The sequence below is a fragment of the Bos grunniens genome, chromosome 1 (genome assembly GCF_055505025.1).
Source record: "Bos grunniens cultivar Pamir isolate PY7600 chromosome 1, Bosgru_T2T1.0, whole genome shotgun sequence".
Classification (NCBI taxonomy): Eukaryota; Metazoa; Chordata; class Mammalia; order Artiodactyla; family Bovidae; genus Bos; species Bos grunniens.
The window spans coordinates 121,750,496-121,767,693 of NC_141165.1; positions in this window are offsets into that span (position 1 = coordinate 121,750,496).

Below are 17,198 nucleotides of genomic sequence, written 5' to 3' on the forward strand. Positions count from 1 at the left end.
TCCAATACTTTGACCACCTGATGTGAAGAACTGACTCATTAGAAAAGACCCTGATTGTGGGAAAGGTTGAAGATGGGAGGAGAAGGGGACGACAGAGGATGTAATGGTTGGATGGCATCACTGACTCAATGGATATGAGTTTGAGTAAGCTCTGGGAGTTGGCGATGGACAGGGAGACCTGGCATGCTGTAGTCCATGGTGTCACAAAGAGTCAGACATGACTGAGTGACTGAACTGAACTGAGAAAATATTTAATACTACGGCACTGGAAGAGCTGGAGGGAAGTGAGAGCATGAGTGAGGTCTGTTTTTCCAGTCTCCACACTTTTTTCTGCCTTAAATGTGTGGCCACCCCAGAAGATCTTCCACAGTGTAAATGCTGAGGTTTTGCTCATTAAAATCTTTTCAGAATAAGAAAGTAAACTGTCATGACTTTGGAGACAGATGGCTTTTAGCTAACAATTAAATTTCTCTTGTTGCTCTTTTTATTTTTAAAATTTTACCTTGAGTCAATGGTAGCAATTTGTTTTTCTAGAAAAGTGTCCATTGAAATAATTGTTTGAATTATTGATATAAAATTTTAACTACATAAAAGATTTAAATATTTATTTTTTAACTCTGTCCCTTTTTTATTCTACTGTTGAGTCTCTTCTCTTTTTAATTAATTAAAAAAATCTTGCTTGGTTTTTAGAGATTAGTTAATTCAGTTATTAGCCTCTTTAAAAACCATTTGCCATTGTAAAATAGATGACCAGTGCAAGTTTGATGTATGAAACAGGGCACTCAAAGCTGGTGCTCTGGGACAATCCAGAGGGATGGGGTGGAAAGGGAGGTGGGAGGGGAGTTCAGGATGAGGGGGACACATGTGCACCCACGGCTGTTTCATGTTAGTATATGGCAGTAACCACCATAATATTGTAAAGTAATTAGCCTCCAATTAAAATAAATAAAAAAAGTTTTTCTTCAACTGTGTTGTTGAGATTCTCTGATCTGAACTCCTCACTCAATAATTTCTGCTTTTATTTTTTATTTCCTCCTCTCTACTCTCAAAAATGGAATTTATTCCATTATTGATTTATAATCTGACTCTATTATATGTCCTTTTATTTCGAACATTTCTTGCATTTTAATACCCTGAATACCATTTATTTTTAAGTACAATATTAGTTTTGTTCAAGTTTATTTTAAGTAAAACTTCAAGTTTTGTTATTTTTATTGTCATTTAATTTCAAACATTCTGTGATTTCCTTTTTGGGTTTTCTTTTTACCAATAAAATACCTAACATGGAAGGCTCCATGGTGTAGGGAAACAGAGGCTGGGCCCTGGCACCACACTGCTGTGTTCAGTTCATCCCTATGCTTACTAAACCTGAGAACATAGGCAAGTTAATTATCAGCGCTGTGTACTGTTCTCTCTTCTAAAAATGTGCATAAAAAGTAATGGCCTCACGCAGTTGTTATGAGGACTAAGTGAAGGGATGTCTGACCAGCACCTTGAACTGTACACTGCTTCTTAAACTCTAGAGCCCTCAGTTTATCTCAGGATGAAATGAGCTGTTTTTCAACCTTTCTTATTTATCCATAGGTAGCATTTTGGAGAGTATTTGCAATATTTTAAAAATATATTTGAACAGGGCTACTCAGAAGAGAACCTCTAGCTGTGTCCTCCTGCTTCAAGACCATTTATCTACTTTAATATCTTCTGGCTTTGCCTTTTTGTCTTTTTCTTTCCCATGATGACATTGTCGTTTTTCACTCAGTGTGTCCAACTCCTTGTGAGCCCATGCCAGGCTGCATGCCAGGCTGTAGCATGCCAGGCTTCCCTTCCTTCACTGTCTCTCTGAGTTTGCTCAAACTCATGGTGACATACTTTGTTCTAAAAACACATGCTTGTATTAGTTTTGCCAAATATCAAAATGAATCCGCCACAGGTATACATGTATTCCCCATTCCTGAACCCATGATCAATCAATGCAAAAAAAAAAAAAAATTAAAAAAAAAATAAAAATAAAAACACATGCATGTGCACACATACACTTTAAAATATTTAATCTATAACTTCTGTTTTTGAAACAGAGAAGATCCTCAAAGCAAAATTAAATTCTTATTGGAAGTCCACAAAAACGAATGTTAGAATGTCAATGTATGGCAAAAAACCACAATATTGTAAAGTAATTAGCCTCCAATTAAAATAAATTTAAAAAAGCAAAGAGGTGATTGAATAAATGAATGAAGGAATTAAAAAAAAGAGTATTATCCTTACCTTCCTGAGAATTTTCTGACTCCCCATAGAAATGACAGGTGATAGCCAGGAAAGTTTGGTATATGTGTTTAAAGACATTATGCTTTTATAGAAAACAGTGCTCAAGTGAGACTACCTATTTCTCAAACTTAGAGTTGTCAATATGCATTAAGAATGGTTGCTTAAAAATTAGACATAGGTGAGATTTGCTTTATAAGTGACAAAAATATGACTTTCAACTAAACAATTGTAGTTTTTGCAAAAATTTATTTTCAAAGGGTAAAAACCATGGTTGGTATTTACAGTCATACAGATATTTAAAAATATTTTAACAAAAACCAAAAATATTCATGGCACTCAGGTTGCAATGAAAATATACCCATGAGACAGGCAGAAATAACCTCAATATGAAAACACCTAAAAGTGATACTTGGCAGGTTTATCATCAGTTATAACAATGTTAGATTTTTTCTCTCACATCAAAACTAAGGTGATGGCATTGTGTATTTTTAAAATGAAAGGCTGAAAGCTTATGAGAGCAAAAAACAAAAATGAATGTTGTCTATCTTAAGATATATTCTATTTTGTGAGAGATGGAACTAAATCTAGAATCAACAATCTTGATTGATTGATAGAAAAATATCAATTTTTGGGGAGATCGGATGATAGGTTTGGTGGTTCATCTTTTAATATCAGTCAGTCAGTTCAGTCACTGTCTGACTCTTTGAGGCCCCATGGACTGCAGCACACCAGGCTTCCCTGTCCATCACCAACTCCTGGAGCTTGCTCAAACTCGTGTCCATTGAGTTGGTGATGCCATTCAACCATCTCATCCTCTGTCGTCCCTTTCTCCTCCCGTCTTCAGTCTTTCCTCAGAGTCTTCTCCAACACCACAGTTCAAAAGCATCACTTCTTCGGTGCTCAGCTTTCTTTATAGTCCAACTTGTACATCCATACGTGACTACTGGAAAAACCAAAGCTTTGAGAAGATGGACCTTTGTTGGAAAAGTAATGTCTCTGCTTTTTAATATGCTGTCTAGGTTGGTCATAGCTTTTCTTCCAAGGAGCAAGCCTCTTTTAGTTTCATGGCTGCAGTCACCATCTGCAGTGATTCTGGAGCTCCCCCAAATAAAGTCTCTCACTGTTTCCATTGTTTCCCCATCTATTTACCATGAAGTGATGGGACCAGATGCCATGATCTTAATTTTCTGAATGCTGAACTTTAAGGCAGCTTTTTCACTCTCTTTTTTCACTTTCATTGAGAGGCTCTTTAGTTCTTATTTTCTGTCATAAGGGTGGTATCCTTTTAATAAACAGAATTAATTTTCATAGTTTTTAAAAGTATTGTATGTTCTCTCCAAAATGCTACCTATGAACAAATAAAAAGGTGGAAAGCAGCTAGTTCCATCCTGAGACAAATGGAGGGTACTAGAGTTTAAGAAGCAGGGTACAGAGGCTGAGCAGATGAAATTGTTCTCTTTTGCTCTTTTCTTCCCAACACTGGAAAGTTGAGGGTTTCATGGGAAATCTGGATCTTAGCCTGGACTTGAAGGGACTTTCCTGGTGGCTCAGATGGTAAAGCGTCTTCCTGCACTGTGGGAGTGAAAATGAAGTGAAGTCACTCAGTCTTGTCCAACTCTGTGCGACCCCATGACTGTAGCCTATCAAGCTCCTCCGTTCATGGGATTTTCCAGGCAAGAGTGCTGGAGTGGATTGCCATTTCCTTTTCCAGGGGACCTTCCCAACCCTGGAATCAAACCCGGGCTTCCCGCATTGCAAGCAGACGCTTTACCGTCTGAGCTGCGGGAGACTTGGATTCAATTTCTGGGTGGGGAAGATCTCCTGGAGAAGGAAATGGCAACCCACTCCACTATTCTTGCCTGGAAAATCCCATGGACGGTGGAACCTGGTAGGCTATAGTCCATGGGGTCTCAAAAAGTTGGACACGAATGAGCAACTTCACTTTCACTTTCACTGGACTTGAAAGGAACAAGTTCAATTTTGACATCTTATCTTAAAAGTTGGCACAAAAACTTGGCTGAACCATGTGGGATGTAGGCGTGGAGCAGATCATAGTATAGACAGAATAGCCCTCCTTGAACATGTTCTTCAATTATGGTCCCTTTAAAAAGTGTTTAGAAATTACGTACTGTTGAGAGTTAAACTGTGGCTAAAAAAATCTTCAAGGAAGCAGTGTGAACATTCAGTTAAAACAGAAGAAGTCAAACAGTGAAACATTATGAAAATAATGAAGATGCAATGCTGTTTTATCTGCTTATTCTTCTTTCAACCAAAAATGCAGGTTCATCCCACAGAAAGTACTCTCTCCAGCCTCAGTTAGAATCTGTCTAGGCCACTCATTGCCACACTGATTGCTTTCAAGATCTTTTTTTTTTTTAATTTTATTTTATTTTTAAACTTTACAATATTGTATTGGTTTTGCCAAATATCGAAATGAATCCACCACAGGTATACATGTGTTCCCCATCCTGAACCCTCCTCCCTCCTCCCTCCCCATACTATCCCTCTGGGTCGTCCCAGTGCACCAGCCCCAAGCATCCAGTATCGTGCATCGAACCTGGACTGGCGACTCATTTCATATATGATATTATACGTGTTTCAATGCCATTCTCCCAAATCATCCCACCCTCTCCCTCTCCCACAGAGTCCAAAAGACTGTTCTATACATCAGTGTCTCCTTTGCTGTCTCATACACAGGGTTATTGTTACCATCTTTCTAAATTCCATATATATGTGTTAGTATACTGTATTGGTGTTTTTCTTTCTGGCTTACTTCACTCTGTATAATAGGCTCCAGTTTCATCCACCTCATTAGAACTGATTCAAATGTATTCTTTTTAATGGCTGAGTAATACTCCATTGTGTATATGTACCAAAAAAAAAAAAAAAAAAACCCCACAGCAGCAAACAAGCAAAACACATCTAAAACAAAGATCACCAAACTTTGCCCACAAGCCAAATTCTGTCTGCCACCTGTTTTGTAAATAAAATTTTATTGGAATACAATAAATAAATAAATAAATAAAACCATCCTTAATTGCCATAATCCAGTTTATCAAAAGTTTAAAAGATTTGTCAAAAATGAAAAAAAATTCTAAATATTTCCCAGATATTGAGATCATAGTCCTTGAGTTCACTGTCTCAGAAGAAAAACAATACATACTACCATCATAAATTGGAGAAGGAAATGGCAGCCCACTTCAGTATTCTTGCCTGGAGCACGGGCAGAGGAGCCTGGCTGGTGTAGCTTGCATCCATGGGGTCGCAAGAATCAGACAACACTTAGTGACTAAACCACCACCACCACCATAAATCAAAAGAACTTCCTTCAGAGAATTTAACCCTAGATTCTCTAAGAATTATTTGTATCAGCATACATGGGCCAATTGTAACAGCCAAGTTATGCCAGTATAAAGCCTGTAAATGATCTATGCTTATTTGCATCAAGATTTGATTACAGTTGTAACAGTTCTTTCTTAAGATAATAGCAGAACTGAAAATCTCACAGGGAGAACACATGCCTCCTGGATGGGACTGTCAGAGTAATTTTAGATATCTTTTGATTTTGAATTTTGATCTCCCAGGGTTCAATCCTTGTCTGTTTTGAATCCTGGCGGACTATGAAATTTGATATGTTCCAATGTGAAAATAATGAAGTCAAGTTCAAGGTCACCAATAGGCATTGTTACTTACAGAAAATAGTAACAGCTTATTCTGACCAAGGAATAGTCAAGTGAGACAAAAAATTATTCTCATAACTTTTCTGTAAGTTGGAGCACAGCTTTATTAAGATTGTCTATATTTATTTCCGGAGAAGGAAATGACAGCCGACTCCAGTACCCTTGCCTGGAAAATTCCATCGACAGAGGAGTCTGGCGGGCTATAGTCCATAGGGTCACAAAGAGTCAGACATGGCTGAGTACAAACACACACATATTTATCTCAGGCAGGCCTCTCAAATTTGAAACCATTGTGTTTTTAATCAACTGTTCCCCATGTGATATTAATTTTTGAAAATCTTAAAACTGAGAAGGTCATGTTTTTCCCATCTGCTGTGAATCACCAGAGATCGGTTCCATCTTAGAAATTTCACTCTTCAAAATGAACCCGCTTTCAGTGACACACAGTCTCTATTTGGAAAACAAAATTAATTGCAAAGCACCAATTTGTCTTGGATATGCATTATCTGTGTTTATTACTGTCCTAGAAAATTGTGTTACAATTTCCTTTTAATTATCTTCCTGAGGATACACCTCACTTCCTGATGACAAGTGGAAGGTGTCCAAATGACTACCAGCCTTATTTATGATATGTTACTTATTCAGAAGCTTTAGTAACTGTTCATGGTCACTGAATGTTTATTAACTTGTGTTTCAAATTGTGACATTTACCTAATCTGGCCCATAAAATATTATAGTATATCATATATATGTGAAATTTGATGAATTGATTTTGATGGCTTCATAAGATTATTTTGTTTTGGAAAAATGTTTTATTATTGGCTTCTAATCTGTGTAAATAACTAATCTGTACATAAAACATATACACAGAGATATGGAAGGAATCAGGCTACAATGTTTCAATTATTATAGGAGGTATTATAAGGAAGTAATTATATGATTGGTTAAGAAAGAGGTCTCCATAGGACCCTGAAGGCTTTTCTGCATGGAAGACAATAATTATTGAAGCATTGGTATGGGAAGAAGAAAAATGATATGATATTTAAAGGAAAAAATGTAAGAATTTCTCCTTTGATAAGGTAGAGATTTTGCATATGACTGCAAGTTTTGAGAGTAAGTGGAACGTGTGGACACATATTTGAGATAGGCCAGAGGCCAACAGAGCTCTTTTTAAATATCCAACCATATTCCATTGGCTTGACTGTGTTATTACATGTTCTGTGATCAAAGAGAAGCCCAGGCAGAACTGAAGCCACATCTGCAGGAGTCATAAGCAAGATTTAGTCATGCACATGAGGAAGGTGACATTTTATTATCACTTTCATATACCAAATTGATTTATGGGGCAAGCACTCAATAAATGTTAGCTGTTACTATCCTTGGTGATGTGATTGAAAAGAAATTTCTGGAGCAAGTGCAGCTGTTGGATGCTTCCAGCAGGGGGAAGCAGACCCCTTCACAGTGAGGATGGCTGATAAGGGTGTCCATTTGCAACTGGAAAGTACAAGGGAATTGGTTTGGCGGCATCCCAGGATCATCTTTACCCATCGTTTTAGTCTCCCCTCTTCTGTAGGCATTTATTTCTTCAACTTGCATTTCTTTAGTTAAATCTGATGGAGGCAGTAAATACTTTAGGAACAGCATATGAATGTACATTATGTATTTTATACACTGATAAATTACTCCAGTGCAGTCTTATCAAGTATCAATTAAGGATATCTACTCGTTTTGAGTTTGGAATCTAGAACCACAGACTACTTTGCAGGCATCCTCCAAATCTGAGCTTAGCCGCAGACAAGCTGGAGATGCAAACATAATATTGACACCCTCACAACTGTGCCACTCCTGCTCAGCCGTGGCTATGTCCTTGACTTTGTCTTCTTCAATTCAAGGAGAAAAGCTGGCAAAGTTCACTTAATATTTATTTTTTCAGAAGTCTAAGCTCATGGTTAAGCCCACCCAGACAAGTGGGGCTGCTGATATCCACATGCCCTTGTTTCTCCAATTGTTGGAGTTTTCTCCAAGGTAAGGTGAGATTAGCCAGGATTGCTGGGTTTCTCCTACAAACTCAACGTCATCATCTGACATGTCAACTTGGACATGACAGTGTGCTTAGAATTCTGGATAAATAAATATTGTTGGCACGTCATGGAATCATGACGGACTCATAGCACATAATTCTAACCCTTGAATTTGTAGCTTTGTAGTTGTCCAGGTACTTTTCTGGGAACAATGTCTACCATGAGTTCTTTATTACATTATTATGGATAATGTTGTAATTGTTTAGTTTGCTTATTTGTAATTTTTGTGTGCTTATTTGTAATGTTAGTTTCATAATCTTATTTGGAAAGCAAACAAAAAATTAATAATAGGAACATTGGGGGTTGGACATGCTATCAATATAGAGTTTTAAGTTTTGTGTATTTGTGTGTGTGAGTGTGTGTGGGGTGGTGGGGGAGGGAGGGAGGGGGGAATCTCTTTGGATACTATGAAATTCAAGATTTTTAAAGATTGCAACAATGGTTAGTGGAACCCAGAGGACCGAGGGGAGGTAGAATGTCCACGTCTGGCAGGGGAGTAGGCCAGAGAAACCCAAAGATGCAGGGATGCTGCATGGCAATACACACAGGGAATCACAGTGGAGCAGGCAGAGGAGGTTCCAGATGGGAGATGCAGGGCCATTGTGTGTGTTTACTCCTGGTATTGCCCAGCATCTGGTCTTTGTGTGTATTGCCCTTTGGCCTGTACAGTATAGGATCCCCTGGATTACATACGGTAGTACTGGACATGGCAAGTGACAAAAAGTAACTCAAGAAAATCCTAAAACAATATTTTTGAGAATTACATGACTTCACGTGTGATAAGAGTCTGAAATATTTAGTTTGGGTAGCAAAAGGAAGGATGACCACAGAACACTAGAAATTTCAGAGTGGTGAGACAACTTTTTAGTTTTAAAAAAAGTTTCACTAAGAACTTGTTAGTTGCTCAGTCATGCCGATTCTTTTGTGACCCCATGGACTGTGTCTGCCAGGTTTCCTGGTCCATGGGGTTTCCCAGGCAAAAATACTGCAGTGGGTAGCCCTTCCCTTTTCCAGGGGATCTTCCTGACCCAGGGCTCAAACCCATGTCTCCAGCATTGGCAGGCAGATTATCACTGAACCACCAGGTAATCCCAACTTTGCTCTTATCCTAGCAACTAAGTGTTTTTCCCTGTATGCTTACCTTGTGATTTTGCATTCAGAAATGATCTGTATTTCTCATTCCCTTAATGAACAAATCTGTTAGTTTTACTCTTCCTGCTGTCTCTGGGTTTCTATATTATATTTCTTTTACTGTTCCCTTGAAATAATTCTTACCTTTCCCTTCTTATACCCTCACGGCTGAGCCTCCTTCAAGTCAGTGTTGTACCCAATCCCATACTTTAATCACATTAAATATAGAAAATATATTATCATAAAATGCACAAAGAGATATGTACTTTTAATATCCACTTATTATCCACTTACCATTAGGAATGGCAGGAAAGTCACTCTTCCCTGAGTGGTAATCTCTTTGATGTAAATTTTACTCTCTTCCACATTAAATGGGCTTCTCTGGTAGCTCAGTTGGTAAAGGATCCACCTGCGATGCAGGACACTGCCTGCAATGCAGGCAACTGGGGTCTGGAAGATCCCTAGGTCAGGAAGATCCCCTGGAGAAGGAATGGCAGCTCATTGCAGTATTCTTGCCTGAGCAATCCTGTGGATAGAGGAGCCTGGCTGGCTACTGTCCATGGGGTCGCAAGAGTTGAACCTGACTTAGGGACTAAAACATCACCACCACATTATTAATCAATGGTAAAATCAGGACTACCTTTTTCCCCATTGATGGTAGTTTAAGAGAATTATGCTTCTGCTCCTCAACTAATATATCAGTCTATGTGATGTATTTGGGAAGGAGCTGAAAATGCCAAAATCTATGTGAAATGATTTGCATTTATATAGTTGACAGTATTTGACAGGCTGTTTTACTAAGCCCTGTATGTTTTATTACCCAGAAGGGACAATACATTAGCAGATTACATTTTCCTGATATAATATGTGTTTCTGAATTGTTGAGCTCTTACTCAACCTTTAAGCCATTGCTGAGGCACCCTCTCCTCCATGAAGGCAGAAGATTGCTTCCTTCTTCAGTAAGTGGACTTCTGTGCTTATATGTCCTCTCATGGCTAATAGCGTCTGTTTTGGAAATGTTTACTCTACCTCCATAAATGGCTTTTGAGCAGTGATCTGAGGTTCCTCATCACAACCACCAGCCAACAACTGACAGGAAAAAGCTGGCAATAAATGTTTTCTGAATTGGACTGAGTAGGAGAAAAGTTAAGGGAGAAGCAGTTAGGGAGCATTTCCTCTGTGCCGATCCTCTACTTCTGCAGGTGGTTATCTTTTAAACTTTCCCACAATCCTCTATCAATTTTGTTAAGAGAGCAACGTCCAGAATGACTCAGAGGGAGAAGAGTTGAAATTTGTCTTTCATTACCCAGCATATCTTGTTTCCTAGTATATTCCAAATGATTCCTCCACTGAAATCAATTACTATTTGTATCTCAGCTGACTCAGAGTAAATATCATTACAAGTAGACAAGAGAAGTGGGTGGTAAAGGCATTTTAAGATTTACAGGAAAAGATTATGGCCACTTTACTCATAAGAAAGAAGATACTGGCCATTTTTACATAGATATTTTATTACTGGATTGAAAATTATAGAAGTGATTACTTAAAAAAATACTCAGTAAGTGATTCTCTTATTTAGCTTAAAATGTTTGGAATCACTATTAACACTGGTTTGTGAGAGGAAGGTTGTAAAATGTACTGTAGCTAGAGTTAACAACAGAAAAAGTACATTATGACCTTCCCTAAATGAGGGCTGCTACTACCATTCCCTAGTATCTCAGTTTTTGAAACTGTTTCAAAACCCCCATATTTTCTTAAAACCAGAGTGGATAATTATTATAGAATTTTAGATAGGTGTGTGTGTATACATACATATATGTGTATGTATATATAAAACAATAGTGAAAATATTTAGAAAATCTAGCAATGTGATGAAATGGAAGTTGGTTGTGTATAGAAGTAGACACTTGCCATTTATGGCTACTCAGAATTTTTTGAATCTTTTTTTTTCATATTTTGATTGTTCCTCATATTCTCATAGTTAATTACCCTTCCCAAGATAATAACATAAAATGAAAGATGAATAATTTAGGTCTCACAAAACAGACATAAGCATACAAGAGCTGGAATTGAAGTTGAGCTTCATGGGGCATTAGTGGGACTTGTTTCTTGCTACTGGCATGGGTGGAGGCAGGAGCTGGGTTCCTCTGTGCTCTGCAGCAGCATTCTCTCTCTTAGCAGGCCAATTATGCAATGATGTTTGGGAAATTATTTCTGAAATTTCACCTATTATTCTTCCTATAGTACTGTGAGGTTTTAAATAGCCTTTAAGAAATTCATTGGTACTCAGATAGAATTGATTATTCTCTTGTCTGCAAATAGGGGACATATGTCTTATTTTATCAAAAATTTTTTTCTCTTCTATTTTGGCTGTGCTATGAGGCTTGAGAGATCTTAGTTCCCTGACCAGGACAAAACCTTCACCCTCAGCAGTGAAATCTGAGTCCTAACCACTGGATTGACAGGGAATTCCTTCATGTGTCTTATTCTAAAATATTAAATCTGATGCCTTCATATACCCAGAAACTTATACTTAGCTTCACTTACAGTGACTCTTTGAAAAACGTTTGTTGATGACAATAATAGCATTTGCCAAAATATGATTTAATGAGCCTTATTGCTTAAAATTTGTGTTTACCTTTTTTATTTTTTTCTGTAAGAATGTAAATACTCTGTACTTAAATACAGTAGATATTTATATTGTTAGTAAAAAGAAGATTCATGTGTCATGAGGGATATTTTAAAATTCTAACTTCAAAACTTAACTTTGCCAAGAAATTTGGTTTCTGAAACTCCTGTAAGGATAAATATATATATATAAGCCAAATCTTTCTTTTCTATATCTCTTTTGGAACTAGTTCAGAAACATTTCTGCAGCCAAATATATCTGTCAGTTTCTTCTCTATAAAAGGCAAAATTTGTGGATTTCACCAAATCATTGCACAGTAAAAAGAAAGAAAATTGAGTAATATGAAGTATAAAAATGTTCTTTTATCAATTCAGTGCTCCAAGTGTTCTTTGTCTTCAGTCTTGCATATCTACATTAAAGAAAGATTTACTGTTTAAACTTTTCTATATACTATAACATATAAGAATGAGAGATGATATGACAGAATCGATATTTAATTTAAAACATCACTCATCTTGCTATCCAACAGCTTGAAATATTTCCTTTGCTGCTTTATTAGAATCATAAGGAGTTTAAGTCTCATCAGTTTATAAGTATGCTTGAAACATTCCCCTGACACATTCTCATCACTGACCCATGTTTGACCTTTTTAAATTATTCCTTCTTCATTTGCTTTTATACTGGTATAACGAACATCTCTGATACTTTCTGGCTATAGTTTATATTTTTCATATTTATGCAATATGCACTCTTTGTAGAATACCAAGCTACTATGGGATATGAAACCAAAACAAGCAGTCTAGCTTTAGTAAGTGACTTGGAGTCTTTTATACGGAAAGAATGCACTCACCATTAAAGAAAAATTTCTTATAAAGAATACTTGCCAGCATAGCAATTCTGATACAGTTATTGCTTTTGCAAATTAGAGCTACTAGAAGGTTAGAAGAACATTAAATTAGCAGATGAGTTTTTGGAAACCAAGGCTAAACTAAATTGTATAAGTCATGGATGCTCTACTCTTTGTATTTTAGCATGATGTGCTTTTAATAGATGGCACATAAATTCAAGCCAACAAAAGAATAGTATTAATAGACGAATACCCTGCTGCTCACTTATACCCAGGTATGCTGAAGGTACAGATCATTCTTTAGAAACTTTAACTGGTATAGCAGGTAGGGGAGCTAGAACAAGAACAAAGCTATTAATAAATCTCCTTCAAACAAGTACATTATAAAGAATTCTTACGACCTCATACTTCCCTTCTAGAATTAAGCATTGTGTTATAATTCTATGAATATATTGTCTATTCTTATTTTTGTATATGTCCCATTAAGTCATCCTCGAAATATATATAAATAATTGTGAGCTTTTCTTGAGCTAGAAGGTTTTTTTATGATTGTTTTACAATATTGGTTTGATTTCTATCATACATCAACATGAATTAACCATAGGTGTACATGTATCCCCTCCCTCTTGAGTCTCCCTCCCACCTTCTGCCCATTCCCTCTAGATTATTACAGAGCACCAGTTTGAGTTTCCTGAGTCATACAGCAAATTCCCACTGGCTATCTATTTACAAACATTAATGTATATACATCCATGCTACTCTCTCCGTTTATGTCCCACTCTCCCTCTTCTTCCCCACCCTTGTCTGTTCTCTATTTCTGTGTCTCCATTGCTGCTCTGTAGACAGATTCTTCAGTACCATCTTTCTTGTTGTTGTGTCTGACTCTTTGTGACCCTATGGACTGCAGCACACCAGGCTTCCCTGTCCATCACCAACTCCCGGAGCTTGCTCAAACTCATGTCTATTAAGTTGGTGCTGTTAACCATCTCATCCTCTGTTGTCCTTCTCCTCCTGCCTTCATTCTTTCCTAGCATCAGAGTTTTTTCTAATGAGTTGGCTTGGGACTTCAGCTTTAGCACCAGTCCTTCCAATGCACATTCAGGGTTGATTTCCTTTAGTATTGACTGATTTGATCTTCTTTCACTCCAAGGGACTCTCAAGACTCTTCTCCAACACCACAGTTCAGAAGCATCAGTTCTTCTTGCTCTGCCTTATTTATCATCCAACTCTCACATCTACAGTATCCTCCTAGATTCCATGAAAGTGAAAGTGAAAGTTGCTCAGTCATGTTTAGCTCTTTGCGACCCATGGACTGTAGCTTGTCAGGCTCCTCTGTCCATGGAATTCTCCAAGCAAGAATACTGGAGCGGATAGCCATTCCCTTCTCTGGGTAATCTTCCCAACCCAGGGATCAAACCCAGGTCTTCCACACTGCAGGCAGATTCTTTTGTATGTGTTACTATATGGTATTTATTTTTCTCTTTTTATGGGAGATCTGATGAGGTTGGAATGATGCTAGGTTTAGATGGTTTTAATATTTGGAGTGTTGTTTTTGGTGAAAATTGGGTGGCGAATTACAGATAGGACAAGAAGCCAGTGTTGGGGGTGTTCATGGTAATAACCAGCTGAGACATACAGTAATGGCAAATGCTTTAAAAGAAAGTATAGACGTATGTGATGCTTTTCAAAGGTGAATCAAAGGTAGACAAGCATCATTTTTTATTTTTCTATTATATTCCTACATTAGTCTTCTAGGGCTGCCATAACAAAATTCCCCCAGATCGTGTGGCTTAAACAACAGAAATTTATTTTCTTCCAGCTTTAGAGGCTGGAAGTCCAAGATAAGGTGTCAGCAAATTTGTTTTCTCCTGAGGCCCCTTCCTTGGCTTGAGGATGGTGCCTTCTTCTTAATTCCTCACTCAGCCTTTTCTCTGTGCTCATGCACTCCTACTGTTTCTTCTGTGTGCTTGTATTTCATTTACTTATTAAGACATGAGAGATGGGGGTTCAGTTCCTGGGTAGGGAAGATCTCCTGGAGTAGGAAGTGGCAACCACTCCAGTATTCTTGCCTGGAAGATTCCGTGTACAGAGGAAACTGGCAGGCTACAGTCCATGGGGTCAAAAAGTGTCGGACACAACTGCGTGACTAAGCACAGCACAGCACAGCAAGGTTGAGTTAGATCTTAAAATTAAGCCTAAATGGGCTGGTTTTAACTTATTGTTTTAAGGTCCTATCTCCAAAAATACATAGTCACACTCTGAGGTATTGGGGTTTGGAGTTCAGAGAATTTTAGAGGGACACAGTCAAGCCCATGGTGATCCCTTTACTTGAAATGTAATCATCACCCAGACATACTATGAACACTATATACCAAATTATAAAACCTCTTTTCCTGAACAAGCCAATGTTTTATTGCCTTGTCACTCATAAAATATATTCTCTCTATTTTTCTCTGCCATAATTTTACTCATCCTTCAAGACTTCACTGTGTCATTTGGGGACATTTTTAATCCATCTGGCTAGAAGTGATCTCTGCCTTTGGCCTCCATTTGTCTTTTTTTTTTGTCACACCCTATTAGTACTTTTATCAAATGACACCTTCTATCAAAATTGATATGTGCCTTATTTCTTTTTTCATATTATATTTTATAGAATCCGGTCTTATTTGTTTTGAAATCCCTGCACTACACAGTGTGACGTCTTGTTTATGGTGGATACTAAATATGCTTTGTTGACTGTTTAAGACTTAATGATGTAAAAAAATTGGTTATATTTTTTACTCTAATCTGTTAGCATTTTCCTAATATTTTCAACTTTATTCAAAGAGGATTTACCACAAAAATCCTTCAAAACTCATGGTGCAATTTTAATGACTGCCTTATTTAGCATATTTCATGCATCTTGGACATGATAGGTAGGCAGACAAAAACAGCAGCGAAGACAGAGATTAGCAAACTCAATCTAATTAGTTTATAGAGAACACAAATGATTATTTATTGGAAATAATATAGTTTTCCTGTTTCGATGGCATTCTTAGAATGGGTAAAGAGTACTATGGATGTATAATATATGTAATATGGAGTAAACACCCCAGGAAATGGAACATTCATCAACAATCTATATTAGGAGAATAAAAGTGGTAGGTAAAATATTGCAGGACTTTATTTTCTATTTAGGAAAAGTGAAAGAAAGTGAAGTCGCTCAGTCGTGTCTGACTCTTTGCAACCCCATGAACTGTAGCCTACCAGGATCCTCAATCCATGGGATTTTCCAGGCAAGAATACTGGTTTGGGTTGCCATTTCCTTCTCCAGGGAATCTTCCCGACCCAGGGATCAAACCTGGGTCTCCCACATTGTAGACAGATGCTTTACTAACTGAGCTACCAGGGAAGCCCAATATTTATTTAAGCTCCTTTTTTAGGGGGGAGGATAGGCAAGAATACTGGAGTGGGTTGCCATTGCCTTCTCCAGAAGATCTTCCCGACCCCGGAATTGAACCGGGGTCTCCTGCATTGTAGGCAGATGCTTTACCATCTGAGCCAAATTTATACTCAACCTTTAAACAACTCAGATCATGGCATTCAGTCCCATCCTTCATGGCAAAGAGAAGGGGAAAAAAGTGGAAGTAGTGACAGATTTTCTTTTCTTGGGCTCCAAAATCACTGTGAAGGGTAACTGCAGCTATGGAATTAAAAGATGCTTGCTCTTTGGTACGAAAGCTATGATAAACCTAGAGACTGCATTAAAAAGCAAAGATATCACTTTGCTGACAAAGGTCCATATAATCAAAGCCATGGTTTTTCCAGTAGTCATGTACAGATGTGAGAATTGGATCATAAGGAAGGCTGAGCGCTGAAGAATTGATGCTTTTGAACTGTGGTGTTGGAGAAGACTCTTGAGAGCTCCTTGGACTGCAAGGAGATCCAACCAGTCAATCCTATAAGAAATCAACCATGAATATTCATTGGAAGGGCTAATGCTGAAGCTGAAGTTCCAGTACTTTGGCCAACTGCTGCAAAGAGGTGACTCATTGGAAAAGAACCTGATGCTAGGAAAGATTGAAGGCAAAAGAAGAAAGGGTGGCAGAGGATGAGATAGATGGCATCATCAACTCAATGGACATGAATTTGAGCAAACTCTGGAAGATAATGAAGGACAGGGAAGCCTGATGTGTTGCAGTCATGGGTTTTCAAAGAGTCAGACATGACTTAGCAACTGAACAACAATAGCAACAACAACAATAGGAAATTATAGACCAGGAACCACAAAAAATGTGCAGCATTCTTATGTTTTTTTATTTGGAGTTTATTATTTCCCTGTAGAGACTTATAGCAAAATCATTAATTTGAAAAAAAGTCTGTGTCTTTGGGTATAGCAATTAAGAGTTGGAATGTGATGGAAAGAGTGCTTTGGAAAGTGCAACTGTTTCCCCAGCTATGTTTTACGGGAAATGAGAGATCTAAGCTCTTGAGAAGAAGTAAAATAAGATGTAAAATTTGCGGGCTCACTCTTTGATTCAGAGAAGATAAGAAGAGGGACTTCTGGAGTGATATACTCTGTGATGCCA